Source organism: Tachypleus tridentatus, chromosome 2 (assembly GCF_004210375.1).
Source record: "Tachypleus tridentatus isolate NWPU-2018 chromosome 2, ASM421037v1, whole genome shotgun sequence".
Lineage (NCBI taxonomy): Eukaryota > Metazoa > Arthropoda > Merostomata > Xiphosura > Limulidae > Tachypleus > Tachypleus tridentatus.
This window is the reverse complement of record NC_134826.1, coordinates 119,503,149-119,519,237: the sequence shown is the minus strand read 5'-3', so window position 1 is coordinate 119,519,237 and position 16,089 is coordinate 119,503,149. Positions and strand designations below refer to the sequence as shown.

Genomic DNA, 16,089 nt, shown 5'->3' with positions numbered 1-16,089 from the left:
TGTGTCAGGCAGCTGAAAACTGTTCTACAAATAGTTTGTAAAAGTAAATGAGAGCCCAAAGTGGCGTACTGTAACAATTTATAGAAGTGTATTGTGCTTTATCATTAGAAATAGAATATAAAAACTGTAGTAGAATTTATTTTAATTGCAATAACTCTCTACCAGAACAAGGTAAAAGGAAAATTAAAATAAATTGAATTAAATTCAAATTGTCTTCAACGTTTCTCACTAGATAGCACAAAGGACTTTGTTAAATATTTTATTATTAGTTAGAAAGTGTTTGAATTTCTCAATAGATGGCAAATAAAGCATTTGTGTTTTCAGTACTTACAGATGAAAATTTAATTTAAAATTGTACAAAAGAAACATAATTTTATATTATTTAAATAACTTGTAATTTTGCTAACTCGCTATTAGCATAATATCTTAAAATAAAATATAAGTCTGAAAATTTGAATCATTTTACAAAATTTTACTTTATGAACGTAATAAGATAAACTAGAAAGACGTATTAAATCGACAAATAAATATTCTTACAGTTTTTACGGTCTGGCATGACCAAGCGCGTAAGGCGTGCGACTCGTAATCCGAGGGTCGCGGGTTCGCGCCCGCGTCGCGCTAAACATGCTCGCCCTCCCAGCCGTGGGGACGTAAAAGAGTAACTCGTTGGTAAAAGAGTAAGTAACCCAAGAGTTGGCGGTGGGTGGTGATGACTATCTGCCTTCCCTCTAGTCTTACACTGCAAAATTAGGGACGGCTAGCACAGATAGCCCTCGAGTAGCTTTGTGCAAAATTCCAAAAAAAAAAAATACAGTTTTTATAATCCTATATTTTTTGATTTGATGAAACTTTTTTTACACTCAGTTATTTCTTTAACTTTGATTTATAGTCAAGGTCACAGCTAGTGTCAATTTTTATTGAACATTTCATGTCGATTAATGCTCTAGAAAGTCAGACAAACGGCGCTCTGTCGAGCCACTGAGGACATTGCACTAATATAGATGAACGTATTTTCATTTTCTAAGTTTCAGGGCTATAACACTGATATCTGAGGGTGATTCCTTGCAATGAACACAGAACAGCCAACCAACTGTAAAACTTGGCACTTAATAAGAAGCAAATAAACAAACAAACTTTAGTTTCTAGGCATAAAAAGAAATATAAATGGTTTAGTTCAAATTTCATGCTGAGCTACTCGAAGGCTGTCTGCGATAATCGTCCTGAACTGAACAGCGATAGACCGGGAAGAAGGAAGCTAGTCAAGACCATCCATCGTCAACTTTTGGCTAATGTTATGCCAACGAACAGTGAAATTCATGATGATAAGAAACCCACTTGAAATAAAAATGTATTGTCAAAACGGGTGGTATGGATATTAAAACATTAATTAAAATAAAGTACAGAACAAACGTTTCGACCTTCTTAGATCATCTTTAGGCTAACAAAGGGAGTTTGCAACTAACTATTGCCGGGCACATATCTTGGAGACGACAGTTTAAACAGGTACGGGATTATATGGGTTGATGCAGTTAGATGTTAGGTCATTAATTATTATAGGTATAAAGGTGTTTCTGTATATTGATTCAATTTTAGTTTGAGTTGTTGTATAAGTAGGGCTTCTTCAGTTTTGCGTATGTTCATGTTTGTTTTCCTATTTAGTATGTGGGTGTTTTCAATGATTATGTTGTGTTTATTTGATTTGCAGTGTTGAAAAATCGTTGAAAAAATTATAAACACATACACGTAGATCAACAAACCAGTCAACAATAAATAAAGAATAATAAACTCAAAGAAACAACAAACTATAAAACTTACACTTCTGCGTACCATGTATTTCCGAAATTAGCGCAAAAATAACCAACATTTGGGAAAAAAACTTAAAACACAACATTCCAGTAAACACTAAATTTATCCATAAACCAGGTACAAAACTAAAGTTCGTACTATATAAAAAATACATTGACAAACACAACAACAACATTGTTTATAAAACACATGTAACAGTTGCCACGTCTTCTATATTGGAGAAACAAGCAGAAAATATGGAAACTAGGTTTAAAGAACACATACATACACAGAAATATACCTCCACACGTTTTTGAACACTGCAAATCAAATAAACACAACACAATCATAGAAAAACCCAGAAGGGAAACAAACGTAAACAAACACAAAATCAAAGAAACCCTACTTATACAGCAACCAAAACCAAAATTAAACTAATATAAAGGAACACCTTTATATCTATAATAATTAATAACTAACATCTAACTGCATCTCCCCCTACAATGCCGCACCTGTTTACATCCTTGTTCCTAAGAGATGTGCCCGGTAACGGTTAGTTGCAAACTCTCTTTGTTAACCTGAAGATGACCTAAAAAGATCAAAACGTTGTTCTGTACTTCATATTAATTAAAATGTTAACACCCATAAAAGCCGTCTTGATAAATATGAGACTGACTGCTTACTTGTTCAAAAATAGAAATTTAAACTAAAAACAAATCTTATAGCCATAGTATCATCGGAACCTTAAACTGAAAGACATTTGTTCTATTTTCGCGTTAGATGTTTATTATTCGTCAGTAAACATGGACACCTACAGGAAGAGGCAAGAGAAGACATTTGTGCCCTTTAACATTCTACACAAAGTCGCACTTACTCTGTATGGTGTAAACTTACCATCCTAGTTGAACTAAATAGTTTTAGAATTTTTTATTAAAACTGTACATTTGTGTTTGCGTTTAAGCACAAATAATAAATATTCAATTTGTCTGTTGATTTACACTGCAAAGCTGATCCCATAAATACATGGATACATGTTTTATGTCCTTCCCCGTAACTAATATTTCTGTGGGTGCCATTTTCGGTTAAAAATCATAACTGGTTCCACTGGTATCATTCTTTAAAAAAAAGAAACTGTAATTTCTGTGGACCTGGTTTAAAATCTCAAGAAAATGGTATAAAGATTAAAAAGATTATTTGGGGTTTTGGTTAACCATATAGTAATCAAAATTAATTTATGTATATAAATAATGTTAAAATATTTCGTATATTTCATTATTAAATATAGTACAGCCGACCATCTGTTTAATAATTACTTTTATAACAGATAATGTCAAATAGTGTTTAACACTCAAGTTTAGCACAGTGTAGCACTGACTTAAGAAAGAGAAAAGCCGCCACTTTACTAGTAACTTTAGTTTTCCTGAAAAGGTCATACATATTTGTTATAGTTGATATAATTATACATTGCTGGACGCTTATTTAAATATATATATATATATACGCGTGTTATTAGGAACACTAGTGACATCTTTTGACAAAATGTTTTCACACTAATCATAATTTACTACCTTTTGAAATATTGTCGAAGCAAACAAATATCTCACTCTGTAGAGTATGAGCATTCAGACTCATCGTTTTATTGTATTTCATCCTATTCGAACTAAAATTGTAACTCTGACACAAAAACGATAGAAAGGAAAAACAAACAAGTAAAAATAAAAGAATGCATTTGAGCCAATAGTGGCGAGATATTTTTTAACACATTAAAGGATAGGAAAACATTTGCGCTTTAGCACAGTAGTAAACTATCGGTAAGTACTACAAACAAATCATACGGTAATCAGGCTAATAGGTTTGGGACACGGCACTTAGCATCACCAAGACAAAATGGTAACCACTTGACAACAGGGTTAATAAATGGTTGTTATGATAACTATCTGATAACCAAGTTTATCACTAGGTAATATGAAAATTGGGTTAGTAAATAGTGATATGGTAAACACTTGATAAACGGATTTGTAACTGGGTGATATGATAAACAACACCTAATAACCAGGTTAATAAATAGGTAGTATGGTAGCCGCCTGATCACAAGGTTTATAACTAGTTTATAGGTAGTCACCTATTAACCAGTTTTGTAACTAAGTTATATGGTAGCCACCTGTTAACTAGTTTTATAACCAGATTTATAAATATTTGGCATGGCAACCATTTGATAACCGGGTTATTAAGCAAATGATACCGTAGTCACGAGGTAGGTAAGTTAATATTTGTACAGTATGATAACCATCTGGTAAGCAGATTTATAGCAGTGGAATGTAATGGTTATTTAACATTGGGATTTACAAGTATGTGAGATGATAATAATATGACTACTGGGTTTATGAACATGTGACATGACAGTAGCAGAGTAACGAGGTTTATATTTATATCTTATGGTAAACATTTGGTAATCAAGCTCAATCATAGTTTTATGATGTATTGACCATATCATAACATACTTTACAACTGTGTCATACGGTGGGCATATGATAACAAGATACACAACATGGCCCATAGTATGTAGACATACTATGTCCTTCTAATTAGTAGGTTAAGCTATTTCAGCCACATCCATTGCTAACAGGTGCATAAAATCAAGCATGCAGCCATGCAATCTCCATAGACAAACATTGGCAGTAGAATGGGTTGTACTGAAGAGTTATGTGATTTTCAATGTGGGACCATAGAATGCCACCTTTCTAACAAATCAGTTCGTCAAATTTCTGCCCCACTAGAACTGGTCCAGTCAACTGTAAGTGCTGTTGTTGTGAAGTGGAAATATTTAGAACCAACAACAGCTCAGCCACGAAGCGGTAGGCCACACAAGCTCGCACCACCGAAACACCGTGTGTTGAAGCACGTACTGCGTAAAGATCATCTGTTCACAGTTGCAACACTCACTACCAATTTCTAAACTGTCTCTGGAAGCAACGTCAACACAAAAATTTTCGTCGATAGCTAAATGAAATGGGTTTTCACAGTCGAGCAGCCACACACATGCCTAAGATCACCATGTGCAATGCTAAGCGTCGGCTGCAATGGTGTAAAGCACACTGCCATTGGACTCTGGAGCAGCGGAAATGCGTTCTTTGAAGTGATGAATCACACTTCACTATCTGTCAGTCTGACAGACGAATCTGGGTTTGGCAGATGCCAGGAGAACACTACCTGCCTGAATGCATAGTGCCAACTGTAAAGTTTTGTGGAGGAGAAATAATGGTCTGGGGTTGTTTTTCGTATTTTGGGCCAGAAGGTTTAGTTCCATTGAAGGGAAATCTTAATGCTACAGCATACAATGACATTCTAGAGAATTGTGTGCTTCTAACTTTGTGAAAACAGTTTGGGGGAGGCCCTTTTTTGTTTCAGCATGACAATGCTCCTGTGAACAAAGCGAGGTCCATTAAGACATGATTTGCCGAGGTTGGTGTGGAAGAACTTGACTGGCCTGCACAGATCCCTGACTTAAACCCCATCAAACACATTTAGGATGAATTGGAACGCCGACTGCGAGCCAAGCCTTCTCGCCCGTCCTCAGTGCCCAATCTCACTAATGCTCTTGCAGCTGAATAGGAGCAAATCCCCGCAGCCATGTTTCAAAATCTAGTGAAAAGCCTTCTCAGAAGAGTGGAGGCTGTTATAGCAGCAAAGGGAGGACCAACTCCATATTAATGCCCATTGTTTTGGAATGAGATGTTCAACAAGCAGGTATGGGTGTGATGGTCGGGAGTCCAAATACTAATGGCCATGTAGTGTATTTACATATACGTAATTTGGTAATCAGGTAACCATCAATTTTTGAAAGGTAGCAAATTGTTTAGACGAAAAATGTATATTTTTATATTACTTATATTAATTATATTACTGTTTAACATTTAGTTGTTAATTGAGTAGCTTTTCTGATCGATTATTAAATTATTATCATTGATAAAATTCTTAATAGCTTGGAGAAATAGTGAAAGTCGTCACCGGGTGGCGCCAAAGTTGCTCATCGGCTGTGGTTGCTGCGGGCCTGTGAAAGGATGATATGCACGTTTGTAAAATATTTTATCGAGATAAAAGTTAAGAGGGTCGACCTTTAGCCGAGACGTAATGCTGGCATAGCTATACGACCATAGTCATGGCTCTTGATTTATTGTCCTAGCTTGGTCGAATCTGGAATCCCGGAATCACGCTACAGACTGGCCGACGTCACACATCATCAAGTAGTATCATTCAGGGTGATGATTCTGAGCTGCAGTGGCGCCGGCGTACGTGATATGATCAACCCAGCTAGCTCTGTATCACAAGATGGGAGCGATAGTCTCATATGTAGACATGAATAAAAAGGTAGGCCTACATGCTTCTGTACAAGGTATGGACGTAGCTTTCACAACAAGAATTTCACCTAACCGTTGTTTGTTGATAATAAGGTCGCGTCTAAAGCCTACGATTCCCTGACATGATAAGTGAAAGGCCTAAAAGTTAGAAGTTGTGTCTGGACATATGGTACTTAATAGAATACACTGCAATTTACGCACATAAAAACGTGCCAAAGCCTGCACAAAAAATAAAATTATGTTGTTAGGATAAACAAGAAACCAGGGAACTATATATATATTTTACTGTTGTGTTCTAAGACAAAATCAGTAACGTAGCCAAGTTTTCCACTGAGGGAGGGCAGGAAATTTTAAAGGAGGCCAATAAATTAAAAGCTGAAATTGGTCTAAATTTTTAATCTAATGGTCGTTAAAACAAATAAAATCAAATGTTATAGTGTTTATATAAGTTTTATTTAGTACTTATTGAATGATACAAAACGAGTTTTTTATAAGTTAAAGCTGAAAAATAAGGTGTGATCAATAATATACCTAGATGTAATCCGACCCTCGGATTACAAGTCGAACACCCTAACCCACCTGGCCATGTGGGGCCTATTTACAAATTAATTAGACTTTGATACATCGGCGGAGGAAAACATATATATACACAATTATTTTTACACAATTTGAAAGATATTGACAGCGGTGAGTCTTTGGATTCACAACGCTAAAATCAGGAGTTCGATTCCTCTCGGTGGACACAGCAGATAGCCCGAACTGGCTTTGTCATAAGAAAATACACATATTACTTGTTTTTGTGTTTTTTAATGTGAAAAGAACTACATCATAGTATGTAAAGCAATTTCCTAACTTTATAACAAACTTTTAATCGCAAGTATCGTGGATCTTAATGATGCGAGTATGTGTTAACGAACCTTGAACCTGTATTCAACTTGAAACGTCGGAAAACTGTTTAATTAACCTCTTTCTTGACGTTTCTCTAAACAGTAGTGTATCTCACGTTAATTATACTGTTTGAAAAATAACACTAACCGTTTTATGTTTTTTTATACATTATTATAGGTGTGATATAGCTTGTCACTAATTTTCCCGTAAATACTTTCAGATGTAAAATTATTGAAGCGTCCATAACGTATTGATGGAATGATATGTAAATATGGCGCGGCGCAATAGATTTAAATTGTATGTATAGCTAAACTCCCATACCATATAATGTTGAATTCTTAGAACAATGTGGCATCATTTTGGTCTTTGTAAGACTTTTTTGTTTACTTTTCAAATGCACCTAAGTGGGTATTGAAACGTGATTTTCGGCGTTTATTAACGGAGCACACCAAGTTTAATTTGTTTGTTGTTAAAGCGCAAAACAACACAATGAACTATCTGTTTGTTTTGAATTTTCACACGAAGCTACATGAAGGTTATCTGTGCTAGTCATCCCTAACTTAATAGTGTAAGACTAGTATTACTCTTTTACCAACGAATAGTAGGTTTGAATATAACATTATAACGTCCCCACGGCTGAAAGGGCGAGAATGTATGGTGGAACAGAGATTCGAACCCGTGACCCTCAGATTACGAGTCGAGCGCCCTAACTACCTCGCCATGCCGGGACGTATGGGACTATCTGCGCTCTGTACACCGAGAGTATCAAAACGCCGTTGTAGCATAATAAGTTGTTATACCTGTCGCTAAACCATCGAAAGACCCTTATATTGTTTAAATGTCAAATGTATTAGGATATGATACTGATTTTTAGAGCATTAAATCATATAGTAACAACCACCGTAACCATAAGTGGCCTTAACCATGATATTATTTTAACATACCTTTAGGGTTAACCTGACCAAGTCAATAAAGTTTATAACGCAACAACGTCATTAACTATATCACAGGATACGTTTAAAAAATTGAGTTGCTCCTGATGTCGGTTCAGTCTATAGCACAGAAAGCTTTAGACGGCTTACATACAAACTGCAAATGTTAATATAGTAGTAACTTAACATAAGTAACAGAAGAGACTGTTCATATTGCTGGATAAAAGGGCAAATGTAGGCACCTTTACTACTGTAGATTAGCATGAAATGTCAAATCTAAACATGTAAGAATAGATAACTCGAATGTAGGTATTAGCTAACCCATCTATCATATTGTCGGGTGCTTGTAAGCTAGAATACACTATCTATCATAGCGTTTTACGTATAAACTAGGTGTGCTCGCCTTATAAAATTACTTCACAAACTGAAAACTACAGTTTCGAGCTATTACAGTTCTCATCAGCCTACACAGGTTGATGATAGAAAATGATAAAAGTAAGTGACACACGATTGTTTGTTAAAAGTTAAGCACAAAGCTACTCAAATGGGCTACCTGTGTTCTGCGCACCATGGTATCGAAACCCGGTTTCTACCGTCGTAAATCTGTAGACATATTGTTGTGTCACTGGAGGAGTGATACACGATATCATTGTAGTCACCAGAACGTTAGAGAAAATACCATTTAACATAGTTTTTACAGTGACAGCAGGTTTGGGAAGTAGTTATTGTGGGTGTTTTTATACACAAAGTATGTTACTGTTTCCTAAAGTTAGAGATATATCTAGGATATGAATACAATATATATATATATGGACTGTTTATAAATATTGATAAAAGTTAGAAGTATACCTAACCTTGTAAATGGTTAATGAAATATAGCTAACGTTGGTACTATAGAACGTTTATGAATATTTAAAGAAAAGTATTTAGACATTTATTTATATAAATTTTGTTTTCCCTATAAGTGGTTTGTTTCATCAACCGTGCAACTAATATCACTTTTACCTAGTTGAGTTTTATTTAAAGTTATGTTACCTAAATTATAAGTAAATGTTAATAACTGTTTGCTGATTAATTTAGGCTTCACTTAAGATTAGAAATATCTCCTTCATCTGTAGTATAGTCTCATATTAGGCTTTGCTGATTATTTTGAACGTATTGAATTTGGAACCACACCACAATCATACCGAACAATACTTGAACTACTATTAAACTTAGGATTAGAGTGTTCGTTTGAATGATCTTTCAGTTGATCCGACGTAAGCGCCCCACGCGTTGGCAGCAGGATTCATAATTAACACGTGACTATTGAGAAAAGTGGATGCGAAATTTAATTTAAACCTGAAAAAATTTGAATTTTCAATAAAGGCCTGAACATAAATCGAAGTTGAACTCGTGGATAGACAATTTATTATGGTGTATAGTGTCTTCTTCATGATTTCTAAGTGTGAACATATGTACGTAAGATAAATCATTACTTGTAACTTTGGGAAGCTACAGTTCAGTGAACTGGGTAGATGTGGTTGTCGAATGACTTTATTGACTGCAGAATCAATAAAAGAGCTAAGTTTTAAATTTGATTTTAGTATCTCTCGCTGTAAAAGTTCCAAGGAACTGGTGACACAGTGCACGATGAGATATAAGATATTTCATAAGGTTTTATTTAAAATGAAGTGGAACAGCACTGTTAAAGTGGGTGTATAGTTCAGTGTAGGTGGATTTCTGTTTAGAACTGACATCTAAACGTCTTTATTTGTTGTAAACATATCAAGACAAGATAGAGCAGAACATCGTTGGCAAACACGGGTAACTTTAATGTTAACATGTTTAGAATTCAAATATTTTGCAAATTCCACAAACTGATTTTCATTTTTGAATGTTATAAATACACTACATGGCAAAAAGTATGTGGACATCCCTTCTAATTAGTAGGTTCGGCTATTTCAGCCACATTCATTGCTAACAGGTGAATAAAATCAAACATCCATAGACAAGGATTGGCAGTAGAATGGATTGTACTGAAGAGTTTGGTGACTTTCAACGTGGCACTGTCATAGGAAGCCACCTTTCCAACAATTCAGTTCATCAAATTTCTGCCCTGCTAGAGCTGCCCCGATAAACTTTAAGTGCTGTTATTGTGAAATAGAAACGTCTAGGAGCAACAACAACTCAGCCACGAAGAGGTAAGCCACACAAACTCACAGAACGGGACCGCCGATTTCTGAAGCGCGTAAAATCGTCTGTTCACAGTTGCAACAACTGTTGTCTGGTTCTGTAACAACAATAAATCCGTTAAAGCTGAGAGATTTGAAATTCTATATTTTTGATGACTATGGTTGTATTTATCATTTATTTATTATTTCCTTCAATTGTTTAACTTATTTGTGAATTTTTAGTTGCATTAAATTGATAAGTCGCCTTCTAGATAATAATTTGTAGTTCGAGTAAATATGTACGTATGAAGAAATTGAAACCAGCTTTCCTGACGATGATGTACAGATACTATCAATGTAGCAAAAGATTATGTAAATTTATCATCACATGAGGTGTACTCTCGTGACCTACTCAGTGAATAAATATCCTGTCAGAATCTTCACTAAGAGAGAGTCAGGAAATAGTTAGTGAATGCTACAATTAGTAAATTATTGCTGTTTGTCACTCGATAATGTTATTAATATTGATAGGTATTTTTTAAATTGTTTTTTATGGTCCCTTTTCCTGATTTCCTTATTTCAAATAATATTGATATTTATGATATATTGTTCATTAACATCAGCATTAAGTTTCGGGAAAGCATATGTTCATTAACTGTGTTTTGGTAACTGTTGAATTTATTTGTAAGTGTTGTTATAATTAATAAATTGCTTCTTTTACCTATAAATGCAGTGGCATGTTTATTTTAGATCGTTACATTGACGTCCGAACAAAGACCTTTTTTATGATGGTTGAATTGTTACTTTGGATTTTTCTTTAATTTTCAATTTGATATCGAGTGATTGCTTTAGCAAATAGTGTTTAGTGTTTAAATATAACTGTCATAAGGGATTTATTGTTATACGTTTATATTCATGTCAATCTTTGTTTCAGTTTAATATGTATTTAGAAATGTATATTAACTTATATTGTTAAATGTGTATTGCAGATGTCCCGCCTGTTCTCTCGAGTTGTAGAAGATTCTCGAGCGTAAGAATCAACAATGTAGTTGGTGTGTATGTAATACTAGTGAATTAGTGTAATACTAGTTATTGCCAGGTGAAATTTCGAGATCTTATCACATCTCCTAAATCAGTTTATAAATCTACATGCTAAGAGACAGTTAAAACAGGAATATTGTTAGTCTGCTATAGTCAAATACTACAAGCCTCGGCAGCTATAACTGTGACAAAAGCTTATTGATTGGAAAGCTACAGATATTTGACAAGGAAAGTTTATAGATGTCGAACATTACGAACTGTTCAACTTCAGAGAATTAACTAGGGATGTTAGCATTGCAATGAAGACATTAGATATCTATCTTCCTTCTCTGTGAAAAGTAAGCTTGTAAACCGAGTTAGGCCAAACAAGAATAGAGGTAACTAGCATTCCAGTGGAGTGAAGTGTATCTGTGTGTCAACATAAAATTTATTCGATCGTCGTGAACCTGTGTCGTCGATAAAAAATACTCAGTTCCAGAGCAGATGTAAGAGTTTGTGAATTCGTAAAATGTTTCTATAGAAATCATTATTTGTAGTAACTATTTCTAATTGTATTGTTGTTTGTATACTAAAAGATATTTGTGTAAATAAAGAAAATTGTATGTTTCAATCTTGTTGGCAAATATCATAAATTTGATACATATCGAAATTTAACTAACTTCTAAATTAAAATTTCCGGCTATTCGAAATCGTAATACATAACGTACCTAACATAATAAATGGGAGACACTTCCGATATAAATTATAATACGTAACAAAATAAATTGTGGGCTCGTGTCCGAGATCTGAATCAGAGACATAATTCATTTTAAATTAAGATTCAAATCATAGTACAATTTATATCTACAGGGCCAACAAGATTTTATCACATCTGATTATGAAGATTTTCTTAAACCATCCTCCCTTGAACAACTAGAAAGTTTGTTTGTTTGTTTTTTGGAATTTCGCACAAAGCTACTCGAGGGCTATCTGTGCTAACCGTCCCTAATTTAGCAGTGTAAGACTAGAGGGAAGGCAGCTAGTCATCACTACCCACCGCCAACTCGTGGGCCAACTAGAAAGATATAACAAAAGTAAATTGCTAAAAATTGCCAAAATTTTAGAATTAAAAATTAAGATATTAATGAAAAAACAAACTAAAAAGTGTATTACTTAAATACTAGTCAATGATGAATTGTTTCCTGAGGAAGTATTAGTGGAATAATCTAATGTCTTCTCTAGTCAATCAGAGTTGAGTGATAAAGACAAGTTAGAAATCCAATTAAAACTCAAACACATCAAGTTTGAAAAAGTCCGCATTGAAGCCCAGAAGGAGCGAGACCCTTTTGAAGCTGAAAGAGAAAATTAACGTCTCCAGGCTGAACAGGCTCGTATTGAAGCTTAAAAAGGAAATACGGCTGAAAGGAATGGAAATTAGACTCAACTATTATCGATCAAGGCAAAATGACAACTTTGAACTCAATCGATATATTTAGGTACCACCATTTAATGAAAATGAAGTTGATAAATATTTGTAACATTTTGAGAAAGCTGCCCAAACCATGGAATGATCCACCGAGAAATAGTCATTATTATCACAGAGTGTTTTAAGTGGTAAAGCACAAGAAGCTTGTGCCGCTCTCTCTCTGGAAGATTCTGTTGATTATGACAAGGCAGCTCTTCTCAAAACATACGAGTTAGTACCTGAGGCTTACCGCCAACAATTTCGAGATTATCACAAGCAAGATAATCAAACTTATATGGAATTCTCTCACGAGAAAAAAAAAGTTTATTTTGATTGATGAAGTAATTCTATGCATATTGGTAACAGTTTCGACAAACTAAGACATTCATGTTTAATTGAGGAATTTAAATGTTTTATAAGTAACGACCTCAAAACTGACTTAAATGAAAAGAAAGTTGAAACATTTAAATAAGCAACGGCTCTTTCCAATGATTACACTTTAACACACAAAACAACTTTTAATAAAAAAAACTTACCATTTCGGCAAAAATCGGTATCTGTTCACTCTAATAAAGTTCAAGATTCATTTAAAAATTCAACATCTCTTGTTCGAAATTATATTACAAACAGGATAAAACCTCTTCAAAGTCATCAAGGCCTATCTGTCATTTCTTGTAAAAATCTGGTCATGTGATGTCTAATTGCTGGTGTTTGAAAAGGAAACGAAGGCAACACACAACAATGCGTTTGTGTCCTCATATGGACGTAGTTTCATCAGATCACCCGATGTTGTTAATTTGGCCACTGATAAAAAGGCTGATGTAGTTAAAGAGGAATTTAGATCTTTTGTGTTTGTTGGTTCTGTGTTGTTGACAAAAGTCGCTGCTAATCCCATACACATAGTATTCTACGCGATACTGGGGCGACTCAGTCATTGTTGTTTGAGGGTATATTACAATTAGATTCGAGTTCTGCCACTTTTGAGTCTGTTATTACTCAGGGTATTGAGAGTGGATTTGTTAATGTTCCTCTTCATAACACTTATTTAATATCAGACCTAATTTAGAGACCAGTTGTGGTTCGAATAAGACCTACTCTGCCAATTAAGGATGTATCATTATTGTTGGGAAACAGTTTGGCTGGGGGAAAGTTGTTGTTGAGTCCAAGATGGTTAGCGAGTCGAACACTGTTGTGTTTGGAGAGAATCCACATGTGATTATCTCGTGGTCTGTGGCTTGAGCTCAGGCTAAGATTATTAAGCCAAAAACATACTATAGACATGTTTTCAGATGGCGATATTATATATTTGTCTTAGACATTTTTGGACATTAAGGGGATCGTGTGAATAACTGACCTACCGATAATTCATTGGAGAGTGATAATGATGGCCGTCAGGGATCTGATTCAGCTTGGGAAATTCCGTGTACTGGAAGCAAACTGATCAATGAGCAAAAAAAGGATCCACAGATCTCTTCATTGTTTAAATTATGCACTCCTAACACTCCTAAAAGATAAACTGGAGAAAGCTCCAAATGGTTACTTTTCAAAATATATTCCCGTCAAGTGAAGTGTTTTTTTGTTTGAACATAAAATTAATTCGCTCGTCATGGATCTGGATTGTCAATAAATTATTGAGTTTCATACCAGATGAAAGACTGAATATTGTGAGTTTATAAAATGTTTTTATGTGTCAGTATTTAAGCCTCCCAGTGGCTCGGCGGTGTGTCTGCGGACTTACAACGCTAAAAACCGGGTTTCGATACCCGTGGTGGGCAGAGCACAGATAGCCCATTGTGTAGCTTTGTGCTTAATTCAAAACAACAACAACGTGTCAGTATTTATAATAACTATTTCTAATAATCGTTATTATATAGTGTATATTGTTTGTATATTAAAATATATTTGTGTTAAGAGAGAAAACAAGATGTATCAATCTTGTTGGCCAATATCATAAATTTAATACATATTAATACTTAATTAACTTCTAAATTCAAATTTTCGGCTATTTAAATAGTAATACGTAACGTAAGTAAAATAATAAATCGTAGACACCTCTGAGATAAATTATAATACGGAATACTGTGTCACTATGGGAGTGAGCGAGTCTGCTTGTGGCTAGCTTGAAGCTATCTGTGTCAATATTGACGGAAAAGATGGAAATACTGACACTTATTATGACTGATCTACTAGTGAGTCTCCATCGCATTTACCATAAACGTCGAGAGTCCTTTCTACCAACAGACTTGTGGGAAATTCATCGATTTACGTAACTACGTAACTTTAGTCAACCCATCACCTCCGCTTGTTGAGAAGTTTGACAGTAAGTCTTAGTTTAATATATTTGAATTACTTTAACATTTAGAAAGGCATTCTTATATGTATCCAGTACTTGAGAACAAATGGGTGAAAACTACATCTTTCTTGTTTAAGGGTAGAGCCCCTAGAGTGGTGGAAGACTTTGAATCAGAAATGGCATTTGAACACTGGGAGGATTTACAGAAACATTCACTAATTTGTAACCAGCAATGTGTTACAAAAAATCGAACTGGTTAAGGAATTCTTTAGTAAATTGAGATGTTTATTCGGAAGACTATGAAGACTTATAAATTATGAAATCCTGAAGCTATAGAATGATAAATTGTAAAGTGTATGGTATTTGTATTTTCTTGATGAAATACACACAAATCACGACAAAGTGAAACCTGTTAATTACTTCCCAACTCCGAGAAACTGCAAAGAGTTCAAAACATTGTTGACTCTGTGTGCCTGTTATAATCAGTTCATTCGAAACTTTGATAAAGTAGTTACGAAGGAAGTGTATCAGGTGGAAATTGGTACTCCAGTGTGAGGATGCATTTCGGAAATTAAAGTAGGCTTTATGTGAATTTCCTTCTTGTAACTTCCACGAAAAGGTGAACACATTTTTTTAATACTGAATTAGGTTAAGGAGCAGTTCTATTTCAGAAATGTATCACATCATATACCAGTAGAACACTGAGCTCTACAGAAAGAGTTAGAATGTCCGGTAATAGTCTCGGCTGTAGAAACATTCTAGATGGAGAAGAGTTTACAGTTATAACTGACCATTGAAAAGTATTTTTGGAATATTGTGTTTGCTGTATTATTTTAAGAATTAGGTTTTTATATCTGATTCCGTTTTCCTCCTTCCATTGCTTCAAATAACATTAGTATTTATCATATATTGTTCAATAATATTAGTGTCAAGTCCTAGTTAGGCATGTGTTTATTAATTGTTTTGGTAACTGTTGTTATACTTAATAAATTGCTTTTTTTACCTATAAACGCAGTGGCATGTTTATTTTAGATCGTTACATTGACGCCCGAACAAAGACCTTTTTTATGATGGTTGAATTGTTACTTTGGATTTTTCTTTGATTTTCAATTTGATGATGAAGACTATTTCTTAAATTTGTCATTATGAAAATAGGGACGAAACAATCCAAGTGGATGAAATCCACTAGGCTGCC

General features: G+C 34.5%; 1 long non-coding RNA gene across 1 annotated transcript; it reads left to right on the top strand.

The window, feature by feature from the left end:
* The first annotated feature begins 5,798 nt into the window (after positions 1-5,798).
* On the top strand, positions 5,799-11,767 carry LOC143244945 (uncharacterized). The gene is made up of 2 exons (XR_013025400.1): positions 5,799-6,153; positions 11,106-11,767. It is a non-coding gene; the product is annotated as an uncharacterized LOC143244945 (long non-coding RNA).
* Positions 11,768-16,089: the final 4,322 nt, after the last annotated feature.